We start from the raw sequence: 14,882 nt of genomic DNA, 5'->3' as shown, positions 1-14,882 counted from the left end.
CCGGCGGATGGGGAAGCGGAAATAGTAGCATCGATAGATGCGGAGAAAGCTTTTGACAGGGTGGAGTGGAGCTACCTGTGGGAAGTGCTGAGGAGGTTTGGATTTGGGGAGGGATTCATTAGCAGGGCGAGGCTGCTGTATACTTCCCCGGTAGCGAGTGTGGTGACGAATGGGAGGAGGTCGGAGGACTTTCGGCTGTCCCGGGGGATGAGGCAGGTGTGCCCATTGTCTCCCCTGCTCTTCGCGTTAGCGATTGAGCCCTTGGCCATGGTACTGAGGGATTCGAAGAACTGGGGGGGGATTGTGCGGGGGGGGGGGGGGGGGGGGGGGGGGACCACCGGTTGTCGCTGTACGCAGATGATTTCCTGCTCTACATTGCGGATCCGGCGGGGGGGGGGGTGGGGGGATGCCAGAGGTGTTGAGGACACTTGGGGAGTTTGGGGATTTTTCGGGCTCTAAGCTCAACATGGGGAAGAGTGAGCTGTTTGTGCTGCACCTGGGGGACCAGGAGACGGAGATAGGAGAGCTCCCGTTGAAGAGGGCCGAGAGGAGTTTTAGATATTTTGGGGTCCAGATAGCTACGAGCTGAGGAACCCTGCATAGGCTAAACTTTTCGAGGCTGGTGGAACAGATGGAGGAGGAGTTCAGGAGGTGGGACGCGCTGCCACTCTCTTTGGCGAGTAGGATCCAGTCAGTTAAGATGACGGTGCTCCCGAGGTTTTTGTTTCTCTTCCAGTGCCTCCCCATATTGATTCCAAAGGCTTTTTTTAGGAGGGTCAATAAGAGTATACTGGGGTTCGTGTGGGCTTGGAAGACCCCAAGAGTGAGGAGGGTATTCCTGGAGCGAGATAGGGAGGTAGGCGGTTTGGCGTTGCCCAACTTGTGTGGGTATTACTGGGCTGCGAACGTGGCAATGATTTGTAGGTGGGTGATGGAGGGGGAGGGTGCCGCATGGAAGAGGTTCGAGGTGGCGTCCTGTGTGGGTACGAGTTTGGAGGCATTGGTGACAGCCCCGCTCCCACTCCCTCCGGCAAGATATTCCACGAGTCCAGTAGTGGTGGCTTCCCTCAAAATTTGGGGGCAGTGGAGGCGGCATAGGGGGGAAGTGAAGGCCTCAGTGTGGGCCACGATACGGGGCAATCACCGGTTTGCACCAGGGAGAATAGATGGTGGGTTTTTGAGTTGGCATAGGGTAGGAATCAGGGGGATGAGGGACCTTTTCCTCGATGGGAAATTTGCAACTTTAGAGGAGTTGGAGGGGAAGTGGGGTCTCCCCCCGGGAATACTTTCAGGTATATGCAGATTAGGGCGTTTGTTAAGCGGCAGGTGGCGGAGTTCCCTCTACTGCCGCCTAGGGGGGGTGCAGGATAGGGTGCTCTCGGGGACGTGGGTCGGTGAGGGTAGGATCTCGGCATTTATCAGGTGATGCAGGAGGAGGAGGAGGCCTCGGTGAAAGAGCTGAAAGCGAAGTGGGAGGAGGAGCTAGGGGAGGAGATCGACGAGGGGACGTGGGCGGACGCCCTGTGGAGGGTGAACTCGTCCTCTTCTTGTGCACGGCTCAGCTTAATTCAGCTGAAGGTGCTGCATAGGGCGCACATGACTGGGGCCAGGCTGAGCTGGTTCTTTGGGGGAGAGGATAGGTGTGGGAGGTGCTCGGGAGGTCCGGTGAACCACACCCACATGTTCTGGGCGTGCCCGCCGTTGGAGGGGTTTTGGAAGGGGGTGGCGGGGACCTTGTTCAAGGTGGTCAGTTCCAGGGTGGAACCGGGCTGGGGGCTCACTATCTTTGGGGTAGCATCGGAGCCGGGAGTGCAGGAGGCGAGAGAGGCCGGTACCCTGGCCTTTGCGTCTCTAGTAGCCCGGCGTAGGATTCTTTTACAGTGGAGGGACACGAAGGCCCCGATCCTGGAGGCCTGGATTGACGACATGGCCGGGTTCATCAGGCTGGAGAAGGTCAAGTTTGCCCTGACGGGGTCGGTACAAGGGCTCTTCCGGCGGTGGCAGCCCTTTCTCGATTTTCTGGCGGAGGGTTAGAGGGTGGCCAATCTCAGCAGCAACCCGGGGGAGGGGGGGGTGGCAAAGGAGAGGGAGGGGGTTAGGGGTCTGTTAAGGGGGTTTGTTTTTGCGACTGTTTGTTTGCTATTTTCTTCTTTTTTGTATTGGGGGGGGGGTCTTCTTTCTGTTTATTGCTATACCTTGTTTACTTTATTGTTGGGAGAAAATTTGTTCTTGAAAAATTTGAATAAAAATTATTTTTTAAAAAACAACCATTCTCACACACCTCTGTTCAAGGCATTGTGAGGGACTTAGACCTAACACTGTATTTTTTTACAAAATAGATATGCTCTTTGCTGGTTCTAACATTTAAAAACTGAACAAAGACCTTTAAAACAGCTGAACTTATGTCTGTCTGTGACCACTGAACAAAATTAGCTCCTTGGCAGTTTTGGGATCTCGTTATCTCCGAAGAGCCACTAATGACTCCCTGTGGGTTGTACAGCCCAAATTCACAGAGAGCTAAACAAGCAATCTGCAGTTAATAGCCCAGGCTGGCAGGAAGGAGACAAAACATCTGCTAAAGCCAAAGGCCACACAACATTCCTTCAATTCCTAATGGCTGAGACATTTAACAGTCTTTGGAATCCAGACATTCTAAAAGATGATGGAGAGGTGGGATTCATGTGACATGTACCTCTGTTTGCTGAACTGCATAGCTCAGACAGTTGTTTACCATCAAACTAGCAGCCCACAAACAATGAGCTCTGCTCAGGTAGAATACTGTTTCTGCTGCAAATTCTGTCCCATCACCCACAAGATTGATTCACCTCTGTATGCCTATCTCATTGTGTGAAGTCAAGGCTACTGGAAAAGTAAATTATCCAGTATCGGTTTCCACCAACCTCCGTGAAAAATACCTCATTGGATTTTGATTCTAAACTTTGGGACTCACGTGAACCAATATGTAGTTTTTGTACTGTAAAACTTTATTTTCTCGGCCCCTCTCTTAACTGTCTGAGACCGGATGTGGCATTGCGACCCTCTTTTTGTGGTTTGAATATGTTCAATAAACTAACCTTTTTGTTCATCCTATCTCGAGTTTGCTGTGGTGTTATTAATAAAAAATTGGGTGACTTTCGATGGCGACATGTAGAAGGAACTCACACGTAAGGGCTGCTAGAGTCTTTTGTTTTTGGCCCTTTACACCTGGTTCCTGGGGGTAATTGGTGGACGGATAGATTCATCCCATTTGAGAGCCTTTTGTAAAAGGATGTCAAAAACGCAAGAAGAAATATTGGGAAGAAAGGTTTGAGTGGTAGCCCTCCTGAGGAGTTGAGCAAGGTGTGGAATCCAGTCGGATCGAATATGGCGGAGACAAGCTCGTCAAGTGGGGCCACGCCTATTATGATGGATAAGCTGACGGAGGTAATCACGGTCGAATTTGAAAGACAATTTGGCAAGCATTGCAAAAGGCAAGGAAAGGAGATGCTGTAGACTCTAAAAAATGTTGGTGGAGGACGCATTGGTCCCAATAAAGGAGGCATTGGGAAAGACCTCGGAGACAGTGCGGAACTATAGTGAGGTGCTGAAGGGGTGGAGGAGACACTATCACAGCATAGTGACCAGTCGGCCTCACTGGATGCCGAGCTGCGGAGGGTGGAGAACAGGAACAAGGGCCTGAGTGCTCAGGTCGAGGATCTGGAGAATAGGTCAAGGCTGCAAAACCTCAGAACCATGAGGTTGCCTGAGGGGTAAAGAACCATGGCCAACTGAATATTTTGTGGCGATGTTTACGAAGGTGGTGGGGGAGAAGAACCAGGTGCCCACATCGAACTGGATAGAGCTCACCGGTCATTCCAGGCGAAACCACGTGCGAACGAGCCACCACAAGCGGTGATAGTATGTTTTCACAGCTATCAGATGAAGGAGAGAGATCTGAAATGGCCAAGGAAAATTGGGAGGTGCTGTCGGAAGCCAACAGTATTTGCCTATATTAGGATATCTCAGCAGACTCTCAAGGAGGCGGGCGGCCTTTAACAGGGCGAAGTCAACGCTTTATTAGAGTGGCGTGCGTTTTGGTGTGGTGTACCCGGCGAGGTTAAGAGTTACGCCTAATTCCAAAAAACATTTTTTCGCGACGGCGGAGTAAGACTCAAGGACTTGGAGTGAACTGAAGGGACTTTGCTGGTGGTTGGGACGTGCTTGTATGGGAACGTTGTTGTAAAGTTGTGTGTTTTTTCTTATTTCTGTTTTTTCCCCTTCACTTGGGTGTTTTATATAGAGTTGGTGTTAATTGAACTTTGTGTGTTTTCTTGTTTTTGGTTGTTATTTTTGGTTTTGAGGGAATATATGTCTTGGGGGAAAGGGAGAAGTGTTTTCAGAGTTGAAGGAGGGGGTTCATGGGCTTGGTGGTTCTGGGTTTTGGTTTCTTTCTTTTGTAGTTTGCTTGTAGGATGTGGGCTCTGGCGGAGGGTGGGGTGATACCTCGCTAGCAGGCTGAGATTGGCTAGTGAACGGGAGCGAGGAGGGGGAGAGGGGCTATGGCTTGCTGGACCTGCTTAGGCTGGGGGATTTCTGGGATCGGGAGGGTAGGAGGAGTAGATTGTTGATAGTTGACTGGGGGTTGTTCTTTGTCCCATCTGTTGGGTGGGACTGGGCGTCATCTTGTGTGGGCTCCGGTTTCAGGAATATGAGAAGTGGAAGGTCTAATCCCTCACAGTGGAAATGGGTGACTTGAGGAGGGGTGGAGGGTTGGGGGGGGGGGGTGGGGGTGCAGTGAAGTGAGCAAGAGTTTTCTTGTATCTGAGGGCTGATGTGGTGCTTTTGCAGGAGGCTCACTTGCAAGTGAGGGACCAGATTAGGCTCCGTAAGGGTTGTGTGAGCCAAATGATCCACTTGGGCTTTGGCAGCAGTGCTCAGGGTGGCGATATAAATCAATAAAAGAGTTTGGTTTCAGATGGGAGAGGTGGTGGTGGACCCGAGTGGTAGGTATGGCATTGTTATGGGGACCCTTGAAGATAAGTCGGTGGTTTTGGAGAGTGTGTACGCACCAGGTTGGGCCAATGTAGAGTTTATGAAGAGGATGTTGACTGATTTGAATTGTGTTTTGAATCCTAAATTGGATCAGCCTAAGCCAAAGTCGTTGGCCCCTTCAGGGGTAGCAACGGTACTGACAGCGTTTACAAAGAAGCTGGGTGGAGCTGATCCGTGGTGGTTTTTGCACTCCGGGGGTAGGGAAATCTTCTTTATTCCGGTGCATAACGTGTATTCGCGTATCGACATTTTCTTGATGGGGAGGTCCCTGTTGCCAAGGGTGAGGAAAGTATAATATTGCGCGACGGTTATTTCAGATTACGCTCCACACTGGTATATGTGGTTTTAGAGGCGGGGCCGATTCAGCGGCCAGCAAGGAGTTTGGATGTGGGGCAGTTGGCAGATTTGGGATTTTGTGTGAAGGTTTTTTTATATAAATTTAAATTACCCAATTATTTTTTCCAATTAAGGGGCAATTTAGCGTGGTCAATCCACCTACTCTGCACATTTTTTTGGGGTTGGGGGGGTGAAACCCACGCAGACACGGGGAGAATGTGCAAACGCCACACGGATAGTGACCCAGAGCCGGGATCAAACCTGTGACCTCAGCGCCGTGAGGCAAGTGTGCTAACCACTAGGCCACCGTGTCGCCCATGGATTTTGTGAGATGATGACAAGGGTGATTGATGAGTATGTGGAGTTTAACAAAAATGGGGCAGTTCCGCCCTCGGTACTGTGGGAGGCCCAGAAGGCAGTGGTGAGAGGGGAGAGAGGCGTTTGAGGCATTCCAAAAGAATCTTTAGGGGTTGTAGTGTCCTATGGTGAATGATGAGGATCTGGAAGGGCTGGAGGAGCCGTTGGGGGTGGAGGAGGTCCAGACGGCTATTATGCAAATGCAGACTGGTAAGGTGTCGAGGTTGGTGGAATTTTATAAAAGGTTTGCTGATCGGCTGGTACCGTTATTGGTGGAGATGTTTGAAAATTCGGTAGCACAGGCGTCTCTTCCAGAGACAATGATGCCAGTTTGCCCATGCCAGGGATCGGGCCCTTGCTCTTCAGACGTGGAGAGAGTGAGGGTTTGAGGACCACTTAAAGGGTAACTTGGGTGAATGGGGAGGAGGGGGGATCTGGAGGCCACGGTGGGGTGGCTGAGGTGGGCCGAAAGATCGGGTGGCATCTAAAAGTGGCACCCCGAAATGAGGTAAGTACAGCCTCGGAGGGGCATTCCTCGCCAAGGCCAAAAAAAATTCAAAGTGCCATTAAATAGCGGTGTTTGCAACACCGAGAAACAACCCATTAAATGCACCCAAAACGGGACTCTCTTTTTGCCCAATTAAATCGCGCCAATGTCTCTAGGTGTAAGACCTGCCCCTTTATCTCTTCCATGCTTAACATCCCAGGCCCAAAACACTCATTCCAGGTTAAGCAGCATTTCAATTGCACCTCTTTCAATTTGGTCTTTGCATTCGCTGCTCCCAATGTGGTCTCCCCTATATTGGAGAGACCAAACGCAGGCTGGGTGATCGCTTTGCTGAGCACCTTCAGTCTGTGCACATTCAGGACACTGACCTTCCCATTGAAAATGAATGAAAAATGAAAATCGCTTATTGTCACGAGTAGGCTTCAATGAAGTTACTGTGAAAAGCCCCTAGTCGCCACATTCCGGCGCCTGTCCGGGGAGGCTGGTACGGGAATCGAACTGTGCTGCTGGCCTGCTTTAAAAGCCAGCGATTTAGCATTGCTTCCCATTTTAACACAAGACCCTGCTCCTATGCCCACATGTCTGTCCTTGGCCTGCTGCAATGTTCCAGTGAAGCTCAACGCAAACTGGAGGAACAACATCTCATCTTCCAGTTAGGCACAACATCGAATACAACTTCAGATGATTAGTTCTACCCCACCTAGACCTCTTTGTTCTCATCCCATTTTGTTTTAACTGTCTTTTACCATTTCTTTCTTTCTTGGCTTTCTTTATATATATTTCCCTCCCCTATCTTCTCCCCCCATTTCTCCCCTTTGCTTACCTCACCTTTTCTCCCCTTTGCTTTTCCCTACACCTCCCCCCACATCTACATCTGTCACAGTTTACCCTCTGATGTTAGTTTCTCTGCTGTTTGGCCTTTGACATCTTTTGTTCTCTCTGGGGACTGCCATGTGCACTCTTTTCCCTTGGTTTCTATGGTTGTTAGCACTGTTCGCTTGATTTCTGTGGGTATGATTCATCTTTCATTCTCTCACCCCACGGAATAAATATTTCCAACTTTCTATGTCTTTTAGCTTTGACAAAGGGTCATCTGGACTCGAAATGTTAGCTCCTTTGTCTCCCAACAGATGTTGCCAGACTTGCTGAGATTTTCTAGCATTTTCTCTTTGGTCTCTAATTTTCTACTCCCCAGAAATCGTAACAAAAATCTATTAGCCTTATTTAGGTATACACCATATGTGGTTTGAATGAATGATGATCTAATTTTTACGATGTTTAATTACACCTTCTGTAGACAGATTATCTGCCTGTCTTTTATACCAGGATTTAAAAAAAACATTACTATATATACATACACTAACCCAAGCTTTTAAGACGATAAGACATAGGAATAGAATTAGGCCACTCGGCCCATCGAGTCTGCTCTGCCATTCAAACATGGCAGATATTTTCTCATCCCCGTTCTCCTGCCTTCTCCCCATAACCCCCATCCCCTTATTAATCAAGAACCTATCAATCTCTGTCTTAAAGATACACAGTTATTTGGCCAGCACAGCTTCTGCGGAAAAGAGTTCCACAGATTCACCACCCTCCGGCTGAAGAAATTCTTTCTCGTCTCTGTTTTAAACGATCGTCCCTTTAGTCTGAGATGGTGTCCTCTGGTTCTAGTTTCTCCTACAAGTGGAAACATTCTCTCCACGTCCACTCTATCCAGGCCTCACAGTATCCTGTAAGTTTCAATAAGATCTCCCCTCATCCTTCTAAACTCCAATGAGTACAGACCCAGAGTCCTCAATCGTTCCTCATACACGTTCTTCATTCCAGGGAACCTCCTCTTGTGAACCTCCTCTGGACTCTTTCCAAGGCCAGTACATCCTTCCTTAGATACGGGGCCCAAAACTGCTCACAATACTCCAAATAGGGTCTGACCAGAGCCTTATACAGCCTCAGAAGTACCTCCCTGGTCTTGTATTCTAGCCCTCTTGACACGAATGCTAACATTGCATTTGCCTTCTTAAATGCCAACTGAACCTGCAAGTTAACCTTAAGAGAATCGTGAACAATGAGTCCCAAGTCCCTTTGTGCTTCTGATTTCCGAAGCATTTCCCCATTTAGAAAATAGTCTATGCCTAAATTCCTCCTTCCAAAGTGCATAACCTCACACTTTTCCGCATTGTATTTCATTTGCCACTTCATTGCCCAATCTCCTAGCTTGTCCAAATCCTCCTGCAGCCCCTTGCTTCCTCAATACTACCTGTCCCTCTACAGATCTTTGTATCATCTGCAAACGTAGCAACAGTGCCTTCAGTTCCTTCTTCCAGATCATTAATATATATTGTGAAAAGTTGTGATCCCAGCACAGACTCCTGAGGCACACCACTAGTCACTGTCATAATATACACACAAGTATATGATGGTGCACAGACAGACATTGATTGACACACAGGATGACCAATGAAAACACAGAACACAGCAGCCAATCACCAGACAGGACACGGCCACTATAAAGCCAGAGGGCACTAGTTTTCGCATGTCTTCAAGTGTTGGAAGCCTGTCTCTCTCACTGCTACAGTAAACGCAGTCCTTGCAGACCCAGCATACCCAACACATCAGTCACCGGCTGCCATCCTGAAAAAGACCCCTTTATTCCCACTCTCTGCCTTCTGCCAGTCAGCCAATCCTCTTTCCATGCCAGGTTCTTACCCTTAACACCATGGGCTTTTAATTTATTTAACAGTCTCCTACGCAGCACCTTGTCAAAGGCCTTCTGGAAATCTAAATAAATCACGTCCAATGGTTCTCCTTTGTCTAACTTCCTTGTTACCTCCTCAAAGAACTAACAGATTTGTCAGACAACACCTCCCTTTGACAAAGCCTGACTCAGTCCAATTTTGCCCTGCACTTCCAAGTACTTTGCGATCTCATCTTTAATAACAGACTCTAAAATCTTACCCATGACCGAAGTCAGGCTAACCGGCCTATAAACTCCCGTCTTCTGCCTCCCTCCCTCTTCAACATGGTGTTACATTAGCCACTTTCCAGTCCTCTGGGACCCTTCCTGCCTCCAGTGATTCCTGAAAGATCATCACCTATGCCTCCACAATTTCCTCAGCTATCTCTTTTAGGACCCTGGAGTATAGTCCATCTGGTCCAGGTGACTTATCCACCTTGAGATCTTTCAGTTTCCCCAGAACCTTCTCCTTATTAATGGTCACTGCACTCACTTCTGCCCCCTGGTTCTCCTGGAGCTCTGGCATCCCACTGGTGTCTTCCACCGTGAAGACTGATGCAAAGTAACCATTCAGTTCTTCTGCCATTACTGTACCAAATACATATAATGCAATATATATCTGAAATTCCTACATTCATCACACAAAGAGACATTGAAAGATGTAGTGAATGGGCAAAACTGGCAAAAGATGTTTAAGATAGAAACATGTAAGTTCATCCACTTGGAACCTGAATAGAAAGAACAGGGTACTTTATAAATGGTGAAAAGAAGAAGCATAACTTCTACCTCCTTGTACTCTGGACCTCTTGGTATGAAAGCTGGCACTCCATTGCCTTTTCTGACTGTTTACTGCACTAGTTCATGACATTCTCATTATTCACATACCTAGATCCGTAAGACTCTTTGTACTGTGCTGCACCCGTAAACTGCTAATCCCCTGTGTGATGGTCTTGCGCTTGGCACTCCTGGTTTTTGTGCTTGCTGTTGAAACCGGGGAAAATTTGCCAATCGGTGAGTAATCTTCTATTTGCAGACGCTAGGTTTCCAAAGAATTTGACCCAGCTCGGGAGGATGTCTGGTCTAGTCACTCAAGCGCCCCTGTCCTGCACAGACCTACAATGGCTCCTGGTCCAGCAGTAGCTTAATTTTAACATCCTCACTGCTTCTAACTTTGCACCAGTTAAAGGAGATCGACATCCTATGTGAACAGGGCAAACAACATTGCAACCCTTCATGGAATCAGATTGAATAATTCTTACTGAGCAATGCAGAGTCTAAACCAGGAGGTGAAGAAAGGGAAAGAAAGTTGGAATTAATTGAGACAGGAAAAAAAAAATTCTTTACTTTTTAAAATTTCCAACAATAATTAAAATCTGAAGAAGAGCCTTGGAAAATTAAATTTTCAATGTTAGAGAAATTGTCGTTAATTAAAATTTGTCCCGCTGTCACAAATTCACTAACGCTTGAATGGATAAGCCCTAGCCTTTTCTGACATGTTTAATGGGTAACTAGAGGGTGAGTACCACATCCTCACACCCATCATTTATTTCAATGTTGGATCTCTCAGCGAGGTGTCAGAGGTTAGTTTCAGGAGCAGGGCAAATCAAACATCAAATCCCTGATTTTCGTATTTAACTGCGCATGTGCTTGCATCGAAAGCTGATGCCTGATTTACTCCTTGCTATCACTTACACTGCAATGTCTGGGCCATTTTACATATTTATTAAAATTGGAACCACAGAGTCAGTGGGATGCGATAATCAATTCATTAGTCTGGAAAAGCAACTTTATAAACAGCAGCCTGGAGAGCCCAGGTGTGGGCGAAGAGGAACAAATATCCAGTCTGAGAGCATACCATCAAAAAAGATGAAAGTATGATTAAACTTTTAAAGAAACAGTAAAAAAGCTTAAATTGAAAGTTAAAAATGGTGCAATGCTAAAGCATCATCACATATCTTTTTAAAAATTCATAAAACTTGTATGTGAAAATATTCATCCTTAGATCTGATTGTGCTTTTACAGCATGGCACATTTATTTTGGCAGTTGCCATTATAAATGTAGACGTATGAATTTATAATAGAAAAAGTTGATATCGAAGTATGTCAACGAGGTAACACTACGAAGCAAGATTTTGTAACTAAGAAGTGCAAGCAGGTGTAAGATTATTCATACAAAGACAGGGTGGAATTTCCTTGCAAACTGCAATTCTCTCGCCATACCTCATGAACGCCTGAAAAGTAGCAGAGACCCAGTTGAGCCAGCATTTCCAGACATTTCTGATTTTTATTGGCTGGCTTTGGTGACAATACTAACTAGGTGGCACCCTTTGGACGCATGCGCAAATGTAGCATTTTGCGGAAATATGCCACTGCCAATGACAGGCCAGACAGCTGCTAGTAAGGAATATGGGGCTTGTTAGCAGATAGAACTAGGATAAAAGTTGTTTACAGCAGGCGTATGTGCTTCAGTGATTCACTCTGAACTATGATATATGAAAGCAGGTATGCTCAATGAGTGGGGCTGGCAACTCTGGCTGGACATGTTCTGGGAGATATTGGCAGAAGCGATGTGTGGGAAATCTGGCAGGCTGGCCCAAATGGGTTCTAAGGGAGCATGAGAGAGGAAAAACACACCAACTTTAATGTGACAGACAGGACAAATTTGCACGAGGTTGAATTAAGGCTTGTGTGGTGATATGCCTGTGCACAGTTTTATATATAGTTAGTATTGTTCCCTCCAACCAGTTGGTGGGGCCAGGCATCCTTCACGTGACTTGAGATTCCCGCCATTTGGTAGTAGGGCGGTAGTTGCACTTCGAGTAGTTCCAGGAGAATTCACTAGTAGTTATTGTCTGTACAGTAATCTGTTAGTTATTTTTCCACATGTTTATTAATAATTTTTCCAGTTGAAGAGCTAGATGTTCTGTGTACATCATTACAACGACCATCACACAGAACGCAACATGGTACCAGGGGTTAGAACGTTTAACAGAGAAGACAAGGCGAAATAGGTTGAAGAATGAAAAGAGAAGATTCTTCCGTTGACCTAGTGAACTATGGTCATCTGCAACTCAACGCAACAAACGATGGCGAAGATCGAGATGGAAGGTTTATCGGCACCCCACCAGCTTCAGGTATCGGATAACGTAGATAAAAATTGGCATGCTTTTAAGCAAGTATTTCAGGTTTTTTATTGTAGCTCTTGGCCTGCAGGCACAGTCTGGTGAGAGGCATATTGCGTTGCTGCCCATGATAGCAGGTCCTCAAACAATAGAAATATACAATGCCTTTGCATCTGACAGCGAAGAGGGAAGAAAGAGCTACAATGCAGTAATAAAGTACTTTGATCGATATTGCTCTCAGAAGAAAAATGAAATGTCTGAACGTTATATATTTTGTACGTGTACCCAAAAAGAACAGATTCAATTTGAAAACCTGATCAAGATTTGCCGTGCAAGTGAGCTAGTTGCACAACAGATCAGTACGCTCAACAGAAATATTTTGGTGCCAATATGGAAGAAGATGCCAGTACCAACAGCACTGCTACGCAGTTCAATAAAAATGTGGTTTCAGTGCAGGCGGCCATTTTAAGCGACTAACCGGGTCCACCATTTTATGCCAGAGATGTGACAATCATCACGGGCCATGACAATGTCCAGCATATGGAAAAGTATGTTCTAAATGTGGACATACAAATCATTTTGGGAAGCAATGTTTTTCACGTCCGACAGTGGACCCAACAAGATCAGTCAACGCAGTTGATGAGATGTTCCCTGAAAAACAGTTCTTCATTGATCTTATTTCAACCAAGGACACAATGAGCCCGACCATGAAAAGTGAAGAAGTCTTACTGACCAGTTGTGACAATAGTAATAATAAATCTGATACCATCAAAAACAGATGGACAACCCCAGTGATCCTAAACGACACATTGATAAAATGCGAGCTCGACACGGGAACGAGGGCCAAACTCCTCAGCCTGTTCAATTTGCAAGGGCTGCAGTTTAACCGAAAGTAGTCAATCAACCGAGACTGCTGATAGATTACAATGGGAAGGAGATTGAGATACTTGGATTATGTGAACTTGAATAATGGGTACCCGACAGGACTCACATACTACCATTTTCTATTGTGGAGATGAAAAGCGGAGATCATAGGAGTAGATGAGTGTGAGGCTCTGAAACTAGTTGAGCAGCTGTATGTTCCAGACAGAGGTGACAGGAGATTACTGTGACTCACAACGAGATACAGTGGCGCAGTTATACGATGAGATACAAGTGAAAGTTAAAATGGAAGATGACAAATCAGAGGAAGAGATAGAAGAGCCAAAGTGAACTTCACACTTCTGGTTAACAGTCTTCAAGAACTTGCTCAGTTGCATGATGGGCCTATATTAAAGCATCTCCAAGATGTGACTATTAAATGTTCAGAGCTTGAACAGTCAATGAGCTTCACTCTGGAGTTTAAGTTTTGGCCAAATGAGTATTTCACAAGTGAGGTAGTCACAAAAGTATACCAGATGGAATCGCGGCCTGACGAGTTTGATTTTTTATTCTTTGATGAACCAGAAATCACAAGGTGCACAGGGTTCCAGATCGACTGGAAGAAAGGAAAAATGTCACACTGAAAATCATTCAAACGAAGCAGAAGCAAAAGGACCGGAGTGCTCGTAAAACATTTCTGAAAATTGTACCAAATGAATCATTCTTCAACTTCTTCAGTCCTTCTGAAGTTCCAGAATATGGAGTGTTAAATAAATGTTCTGCAGCGAGACTCGCTGATGACTTTCAAATTGGTCGCCTCCTGCGTGAACACATAATTCCAAGTGCAAGGTCATACTTTCCAGGAGAAGCCATTGCAGATGACGATGAATTTGATGATTATTGCTGCGATGAGAATTACGAGGATCATGAGTACGATGAGAAAAGCGGAGAACCAGATGGTGAGCTCAATGCGGACGACTATGAGACGCTATACAGGTGGTTTGGCGGGAGTGACGAGGTGATCACAAGGGACACCCAGTCTACGCAGGACACCGAGAAGTGTGAAAGCTTTAAGGTGGCACATACAGAGACTGAAAGTGAAACTGCAGTAGCAGATACTTCAGATGAGAGCAACTCAGCTGCAAACAGGCTGATATTGGAAGAAAACATCCCCATTCTGGAGAAACTGGCTCCAGAGGCATACGGTGAATCATCTCAAGCCCACAAAATGGTTCCGGTAGTGGACAGCCCAATACTCGAGGCCACTCCATCAGAAGACTTGCTAGAGGAGCAGATGGCTGTATCTGTATGCAGCTCCACAACAACAGACGATACATATCACACTACCAGACAAGGATGAGTCATTAATAGGCTCTTCAGAAAAAGATGACACATACATTATCATATCGAGTGATGATGAGCCTCACTTGGGACTTAAACACAGGATGAAGGAGCAGCAGCCAACATTGGGAATGCAGATCCAACCCAGACACCAGAGTGTGATGCTCTGCAGCCTGCTACTGAAAGTGCAGATATGACCGCGACTGCATAGTCTCTCATAAGTATGCCAACACTGGACGTCTCAGCCGCGATCCATAAGCAACCACTCCCATGGCACAGTCCAGTGGTATGGCGGGTGCTACAAAAAAAGAGGCACGGTCGCAGGATCCCTCCTGTGGAGGATACCGTGAGTTCCACCTGTGATACTAAACAAGAAGACATCATCAATGTGACGGACATGCCAGAAACTACACGATGATGCAGCAAAAAGAATTGCATTAAAAAAATTAAAGAAGCTGGTGACGCAGGCAAGGCCAGCAAGGAAACCAATCTTCAGGACGCATCGCGTCAAAAGACTGAACAAGGTGTTAAGACAAAAAAGACCTACAAGGAAACTGGTCTTCCAGAAGCAAAAGCGACGATGGGAAACTAA

This window comes from Scyliorhinus canicula, chromosome 3 (genome assembly GCF_902713615.1).
Source record: "Scyliorhinus canicula chromosome 3, sScyCan1.1, whole genome shotgun sequence".
Taxonomy (NCBI): domain Eukaryota; kingdom Metazoa; phylum Chordata; class Chondrichthyes; order Carcharhiniformes; family Scyliorhinidae; genus Scyliorhinus; species Scyliorhinus canicula.
This window is presented reverse-complemented; position numbering follows the sequence as displayed.